The following is an 8,645-nucleotide window of genomic DNA, read 5'->3' as shown; positions in this document are numbered from 1 at the left end:
CATCCTATTAGAATTACAGTTTTCAGCCTGCTACAATTGCAGTCTCATCCTATTAGAATTACAGTCTCATCTTATTACAATTACAGTCTCCACCCTATTCAATTTTAGAAGATTCAGCAAATATACCCCTTGTTGGTTCTGTAGCTGATACAAAGTAACATTGATAAGTTGTTCCCTTTTTTAGCAGGTTGATATACAAGGTGATACTCATATTTACTATTTTTTTGTGATGACTGATTCTGTTAAACTGCCCACCAGGCGACACTTCCTGCAGTGTCGTACATTCATGTAGTCCGGAGGGGAGATCCAAACTGTTGGCAAGGATGATCTTATGTATTCAGGTATGATGGACAGGGTCAGCTGATGACTGCACAGGACACCTCACTTGGGCCCCATACTTAATACCATACTCCTCATCTTTTTCTTGTCTTTTTCCTATTTTTAGCAGAGCCTGAGATTTCCATTTTGGGATTATCCTGGGACTCCAGCATTTCTGTAGCTTAGCAGCCAGTGCTATGCACACAACACGGAGTGTGAGCTCTCTGCTTGCGGACTAGAGATGTTTGGAACCGATTATCAAAGGGGGAATAGATGAGGGAATGGGGGGCTGCCAGAGCTTGTTTGTGCTAGCCATACGTTGCTGTAGAGGGCTGGGTGGCTGTGTTTGATGGCAGAGATCTGCTAACTATAAGCAGGGTCGGTGCAAGGTCTGTAAGCACCCTAGGCAAAGTTTCAGCCAACCCCCCTCCCAATACTCTGGTTGTCTAAAATATATATAAATAAATATATTAGTATTTGGTTCAAGGTGAAGTGTAAAGTAAGTATCAACTCTTACCTTCTCCTGGCTGACAAGGCTGCAGTCCAGATGCACTGATGCTTTCAACACTGTCCAAGCTCCACTTCTGCCCGATGCCAAGTTACTGCAGTAACAGCTGTAATTTATTTAAAATTACTTGCTGATAGGCACAGAAATGAACCATTCACTGTAGATATCTTAAACAGGAAACATAATTGTCCTTTACCGTGTATCGTAACTGAGCCTCCTTCCTCTGCTGCTTCTAGAGGAGACTATAATTAGGTATAATTTGAATCTAGCACTCTTATTGGGTGGTATTTAATGGAATTAGGTATTTTTTCCTAAGTGCGCAAGGAATTTAATTTTGTACAGTGATTTAGTACAGCTATATTGGCTGCTACCGTGTGTTCAACAGTCTGTTAATCCTTTTGTTAATTTTGGTATTTGGTTGTGTTGTTTTGTTATTATTGATTCAGTGTTCACACCCATTAAATTATACTTTAGCTCTGCTGGTCTATGTGGTTTTAATAGAAAAGTCCCAACACAATACTTATGTATTTATGTATTTTGTGTACAAGGGGAGAGAGGGGAAATAAGAGCAGAGCTCCTCTCTGTATTACTCTCCACTCATGTAACGTTCATTTTCAAGAGTTTCCCTCCACAAGTATTATGCTCTCTGGATAAATAGACAGATAGAGGTAGTTTCACGCTGTTATATATTCTAAGTAGGGTAATAATATTGCATAAATAAACACAACTGGGCGCTAATTCGACCTATATAGTGAATACCAGCAGCTTTAGAATGGGCTCCAGTCCCATAAACAGATATACAAACAGCAGAGTAATAAAGCGCTAGGTATAACTCACATTGAACATTTATTAACAATATTATGCACAATTAAAAACACAATAGTTTATGGCCATAAACAACCCCACAGGTCAACATAAATGTATAAGCATACAATGCATAAATCTGTTGGCAACAGATGCATATAAGTAGATTATCGATAGAAATGACAGCGCTGGTGGATAGAAACAATCTTAACACATTATAAACACCTCCATGTTTTCAATATAGTGTGTAGAGGAGGTGATGTGTTAATTGCAGCATAAATGTTTAAGAGGGCAAGCACCTCACGATGTATATACGATCCTTTGATGTTTTATCGGCTCCAATCCAGCCAATTAGATGATATCATAAAGTTCAACAAAAGTTTTGCTGCTGCAAGATAGTGACAATTTACTGTGTGTAAAGAATTTCTTTGCTAATATGTTAGCGTGCTTCGCTAATCATATATAGATATTAACACCAATACATATGCATGCCTAAGTAGCTGTATTCAGGGAATCCATATGAAGTTCAAATCACACCTGTTTCAAAGCATGACTCTGTCTGTCATGCAGTAGAAAAAGACAGTGTAGCGTCCCGTAAAAATTGTATAAAATAAGCACAGTACCTTGCGGCGTTGTCTCTCTGTTAGGAGGAGTACCTTGTACTGGATGTTCAGCACAGACTTTTGCCGGCTTTCATAATCAGCATCTAGCTGATACTCCTTAACGATGTGATCCAAATAGATTAACTCACATGTAAATCTGTTGCATCCTCCTCCAAGCGCTACTGATCAAAAACCCCCGGGGTTGTTAAATGCCAAAGTTTGGAAAGCATATATTCTCCAAAGTATCAATAGTAAACTGCTTATAATATTGCACTGTAAGTAGAGATTTTCTGCTCGAGACAAACTAAATTTAGCGGTCAAACACCGCTGTCAGCTTAGCTACTTCCGGGTGTGACGTCACTTAACCTGACGTCAACGTGACGTACGTCATAAGTATTTATGTATTTGTTATGAATGTTGCTCACAACATTTTATCTAAATATATATTACTGTTATTAATTATCCAATGTTTCTAGGCGTGGGATTACCCATAGTATGACCAGTGTAACTACACTGTAGCCAAGAGGCTGAGAAATCACCAATCACCATTAGATTATGCTAAGTTACAGGTATGGGATCTATGATCCAACATACATGGGACTTTATGCTTTCTGAATTAGGGTTTTACTATTTTTGAATCACATTACCTTACATCTACAGATGTAAACAGAAGAGCTTCATTGCTAATTGTCATTGCTGAAATAAAAATAATAGGGCTGGTAGTCTTGGTCTAAATCTGCAGTCACATTATACTGTGTGATATAGCGCACACACAAACAGGAGAGCTCAATTGCTCCACTGCTGATTGTCATTGCTGAAATAGAAATAATAGGGCTGGCAGTCTTGATCTAAATCTGCAGTCACATTGTACTGTGCTATATAGGTCACACACAAACATAAGAGCTTCATTGCTAATTGTCATTGCTGAAATAGAAATAATAGGGCTGGCAGTCTTGGTCTAAATCTGCAGTCACATTATACTGTGCGATATAGCGCACACACAAACAGGAGAGCTCAATTGCTCCATTGCTAATTGTCATTGCTGAAATAAAAATAATACGGCTGGCAGTCTTGGTCTAAATCTGCAGTCACATTGTACTGTGCTATATAGCTCACACACAAACAGAAGAGCTTCATTGCTAATTGTCATTGCTGAAATAGAAATAATAGGGCTGGCAGTCTTGGTCTAAATCTGCAGTCACATTATACTGTGCGATATAGCGCACACACAAACAGGAGAGCTCAATTGCTCCATTGCTAATTGTCATTGCTGAAATAAAAATAATACGGCTGGCAGTCTTGGTCTAAATCTGCAGTCACATTGTACTGTGCTATATAGCTCACACACAAACAGAAGAGCTCCATTGCTAATTGTCATTGCTGAAATAGAAATAATAGTGCTAGCAGTCTTGGTCTAAATCTGCAGTCACATTATACTGTGCGATATAGCGCACACACAAACAGGAGAGCTCAATTGCTCCACTGCTAATTGTCATTGCTGAAATAAAAATAATAGGGCTGGCAGTCTTGGTCTAAATCTGCAGTCACATTGTACTGTGCTATATAGCTCACACACAAACAGAAGAGCTTCATTGCAAATGGTCATAGCTGAAATAGAAATAATAGGGCTGGCAGCCTTGGTCTAAAGCTGCAGTCACATTGTACTGTGTTATCAAAATGGATTCACAGCAGTACACAGCAGACCAGGAGCACCAAGCAGCTGCTGTCACAAGTCATGATGATTGTAATCCCTCTACGTCATCTGCTAAAGCCTATGTTAAAGTACATAGTGTTTTTAAGCCAGGGAAACAAAAATGTAAAAAAAACATCTGTTACCTTGGTCAAGAAAAAAAGACCTGTAATCCAGGCAAAGTTATCTGCAGAAAAGAAAAAAAAAATTGCCAACATGCCATTCTACACACGCAGTGGCAAGGAAAGAATGAGGCCTTCACCTTTCTCTCTGAGTGCTGCTTCTGCAACTGTCACTTAGGCATCTTCTTGTAAGGTCAGTCATGACCAAGCCAAGACCTTGTCATGCTGACTCAAAAAGTGGTGCCCAAATACTTTTACGTGTAAAAGTTGAGCTGGAAAAAAACAGCAAGGTATTAGAGGAAAATGTATGTTCAGATTCAAAAATGATACAAATCCCTGAGGAGAGTCTATCCATGAGTGCTATGTGTAAACCTGACCTTTCTGGTAGTGTACCCATAAAGAAGGCCCCTTTCAGCATGTATGTATATATATATATATATATATATATATATATATATATATATATATATATACACACACACACACTAAAAGGATCCTTAAATTTAAATACAGAAATGAGGATTGCTGAAGTATAAGATTAAAACAATAACAGAATAAGATAATGAATTAGATTTGGTTTAATAGAAACATCATGTCTGCTGAAACTGGAATGTATTGTATGTAAGCATTTTATGTACTTTATACTAGATCTCAAAGTTATCTGTAAAATATTTTGTACCTTTCTATCTGTTTTGTATGTTTACATAACTGAGAAAAAGACAAATGGATGATATGTTTATATAGATAATGCAGTATAGTGAAGTAAATGATAGGTTGATATTTATTTAGTGATTAAAACATAATGGTGAGCAATCGGACATGGAGGTCAATAGATGTGTAATACTTTGGTGGTATAAAACGTGGTCAAACAAAGGAATTGCGTAAGTTGCTCTTATGGATTTTCAGTTTGGATGCGTAAGCATAGCAACTGGGATTCCTTGCTTACAGTTGGCATGGTACAAGGCAAATGTTTAAAAAAGTTGTGTATAATAATGCCTCTAAAATTCACCTGAGATGTCACGGTTTCGTGTTATTCGACGTAACTAAAATAGTGAAAAAGTCGCAAATTTAGTTATTAATAAGATCAAAGGCATTGTATCATTATTTTGGTGAAACAAACAGGACCCTATAATGCTTTTTTGTCCACTGCCAAGATGGCCATTATTAATGTCTTTATCCCTCTGGAGACTCTTATATCCTACAGTAGAATGCCTAATATGGCCCATTCTGGCATGAGAAGCAAATAATTGTCAAATTCTTCTGTTGCAAATCTCCCCACACAGATCCAGAAGCTCCAAATGACCATGAGCAATGGTACAAATCAACCAAAGGTTCTTGGAATTTGGGTCAGTTCAAGTTATATGAGAGTCCAAAAAATGTAGCTTCTGTGGGGTGAGAGATATCCCCTATGAAAAATATTTAAAAACACCTCCACATATGTGGATGCAGAAAGTATTTTGGTTGAGGACCATAGTCTAACCGGGAAAAGGATCTCAACAATCTCTTTGCCTAATGCTGGGCATGTAAAAGGCTAGACCATTTGGGCCAATCATTTGAAACTTGTCTATAACTTGTAAATATCTAAAGGGTTTCTTTGAACTTGTATCTAGTAATTGACCCACTGATCTCAGATCTCTTGCTTCCCATTAAGGTGAAACATTGGGCTGTGTAGCCATTCAAAAAATCAGGGTTGCCTATGAATGGTAAATGTATAGATTTATGTGGATTCAACTTATATTTACACCTTAAAATATGCAAAATCTTGCAAACTGGCACAGAGAGGTGGTTTGAATTCCTGTGTTGTTCTTTAGAACAACGTGGGATGCGCATCATTTTTTTGCTCGCAGCTCTGTCATCGTTGAAATTACCATAGTAACAGTAATAGTGTGCCTGCATTGTTCTAAAGGACAACGCGGGGAATTGAATCCCCCCCTCCCCCCCAAGAGCGGGTTATCTAACATATAAGAAGGTATTTCCTGATCATGGACATGTAAAATAGCTGTAAGGTTTAGGTTTGTGAGAAAGTTTTTCTCTAGCCTAGTGTTTGCATATTCTGTAGCCAGTATCTTAGATATTTTAACTGTGCTGCGTTGCTATAGAGCACAATGTTTGGAGATTGATACCCCCATTTTTTTTTATTGCTGTAACTTAAACAAGCTAACTTGGGGACAGTTATGAGAAAGATTTTATTTGACCAGCTCAAATAGATAGATAGATAAATATGTACATATATAGATAAACATACTTTCACTTAGAATGTAAGCTGACTAATGAGCAGGGTCCTTCATACCCTTTTTACTAAACTGCGGCTTTGAAGAAGTGGAGATGTTGCCTGTAGCAACCAATCAGATTCTAGCTTTCATTTATTTAATGCATTCTAGAAAATGAAACCTAGAATATGATTGGTTGCTATAGACAACATCTCCACTTTTTCAAACCCGCTGTTTAGTAAATCTAGTCCTTTGTGTTCATGTCTGCATCTATTCTGTCTGCCCTGTATGTCCCTGTTTTATTTATGTTCTGTTTTCTCTACTGTACAGCACTGCGGAGCACTGTGGCGCCTTACAAATGTATGATAATAAAAGTAATAAATAAATAGATAAATAGATGGATATATCCTGCTTTGGAAAGGTCTACATATTACGTTGCCAGTGAAATCAACGAATGTTCAGTTCTAGAAATGGTTAGGCCCGGCGCTTCTATTAGGCAGCATTAGGCAGCTGCCTAGGGCACCGGGACCTGGAGGGCGCTGCAGACAAGCTTTTTTAAATGAAAAAAGGTTTACAATAGACTTTCTTTATTGTTTTGCAGTGGCCGGCAGCTTTTTCAATGTGCCGGCAGTGTCTCTCACGGACAGATTGTCAGATATGTCAGTCTGTGAGTGAGAGACACTGCCGACACATTGAAACAGCTGCCAGATGATGCAAAACAATGATCACACTGTCTGTCAGTGACAGTGTGTATAAAGTTATTTGTAGGACCCGCCCCCTGCCCTTCCAGGAGGATGTGCTCCGCTCCATTCCCCCTCTGAGAAGATGGTGAGGAGCGGCCATTGCTGAGCTGACAGAGTGAGTTCCCTGCATCTACTGCTGACTGCTGTGCTGACCATCCAGGAGGGAAGAAAAATAGGTAAGTAAATGTTATATGGTAAGTAAAAAATTTTTTTTCAAAATTAGGAATTAGGGTGCTCCATCCAGGAGCAAAAACTGAGGGAGTGTAGTGGGAAAGTAAAAGCTATTGGGGGGCATGAAAATTTATAATGATTATTTTTTGGTATTGTATGTTTTGTTTTTTTGTATTTATGTATTCTCCCCTGTCCCTCTCATCTACCCCCCCTGTGCCACCTTCTCCCCTGTCCCCCTTATCTACCCCTCGTGTCACCTTCTCACCTGTCCCTCTCATCCACCCCCCAATGCCACCTTCTCCCCTGTCCCTCTCATCTACCCCCCCACGTATCACCTTCTCCCCTGTCCCTCTCATCTACCCCCCCACGTATCACCTTCTCCCCTGTCCCTCTCATCTACCCCCCCCTGTGTTACCTTCTCCCCTGTCCCTCTCATCCACCCCCCCATGCCACCTTCTACCCTGTCCTCTCATCTACCCCCTTCTTGTGCCACCTTCTTCTCTGTCCCTCTCATCTACCCACCTCCTTATGCCGCCTTCTTCCCTGTCCCTCTCATCTACCCCCCATTATGCCACCTTCTTCCCTGTCCCTCTCATCTACCCCCACCTTGCGCAATCTTCTCCCCTGATATTCTCATCTAACCTCCTGCAAAATCTTCTCCCCTATTCCTCGTACTTGTCATCCTGCAGCCCGCTTCCAGCACTGGGTATATATGTGTTTAAAAGTCCAAATTTATATAGTGTATATCGTGTAATATACAGGAAATAGAAAATTTGTAATTTTCGTATTCATAAGATATGATTCCTATTTTTCTCCACAAAGTTAGCTTCTACTGCTGTACAAAAAATACAGGTGAGAGAAATTGGTATAGGTTACACCTGTATTTTTAAGGCTACCAGCTACACAGAAATACAAAAGAATGATGTTGCTAAAAATAGAAGTCATAGCTTAAATTATAATATATATTATTATATCAGCAAGTTACAGCTGTTACTGCAGTAACTTGCCAGCGGGCAGAAGTGGAGCTTGGACAGTGTTGAAAGCATCAGGCATCTGGACTGAAGCCTTTCCCATACCTGCCTACTCTCCCGGAATTCCCGGGAGGCTCCCGAATTTCGGGGAGTCCTCACGGACTCCCGGAAGATTAGGCAAAACTCACGAAATTTGGCGAAATTCACGGCAGTGAATGGAGGGGACGGGGCTTATTGGTGCAATTAAGCCCCGCCCCCTCCATTCAATGTCGTGAATTTCGGCTTTCCTATAGTGGGGGTTGGGGCTATGGTGACGCGAAATGTCACCACGCCCCCCTCCTAGCCCATGTCACATGACTTCTACCCCGGGGGAGAAATCTTAAAAGGGGGCATGTATGGCCTTGCCAGCCAGGAGAAGGTAAGAGTTGTTATTTACTTTACACTCCACCTTGAACCAACTACTGATATACTTATCTATATATATTTCAGACAGCCAGAGTATTGGG

At 39.9% G+C, this 8,645-nt stretch overlaps 1 protein-coding gene across 2 annotated transcripts in view; it reads left to right on the top strand.

Moving 5' to 3' along the window:
* The first annotated feature begins 7,079 nt into the window (after positions 1 to 7,079).
* Positions 7,080 to 8,645, top strand: part of LOC142144781 (serine palmitoyltransferase 3-like) — an 85,507-nt gene continuing 83,941 nt past the window's right edge. For both annotated transcript variants that reach the window (XM_075203961.1, XM_075203960.1), the window contains exon 1: positions 7,080 to 7,173. The gene's annotated coding sequence lies outside the window, so the exon portion shown is untranslated. The remainder of the gene's footprint in view (positions 7,174 to 8,645) is intronic.

Source organism: Mixophyes fleayi, chromosome 3 (assembly GCF_038048845.1).
Source record: "Mixophyes fleayi isolate aMixFle1 chromosome 3, aMixFle1.hap1, whole genome shotgun sequence".
Classification (NCBI taxonomy): Eukaryota; Metazoa; Chordata; class Amphibia; order Anura; family Limnodynastidae; genus Mixophyes; species Mixophyes fleayi.
This window is presented reverse-complemented; position numbering and strand designations above follow the sequence as displayed.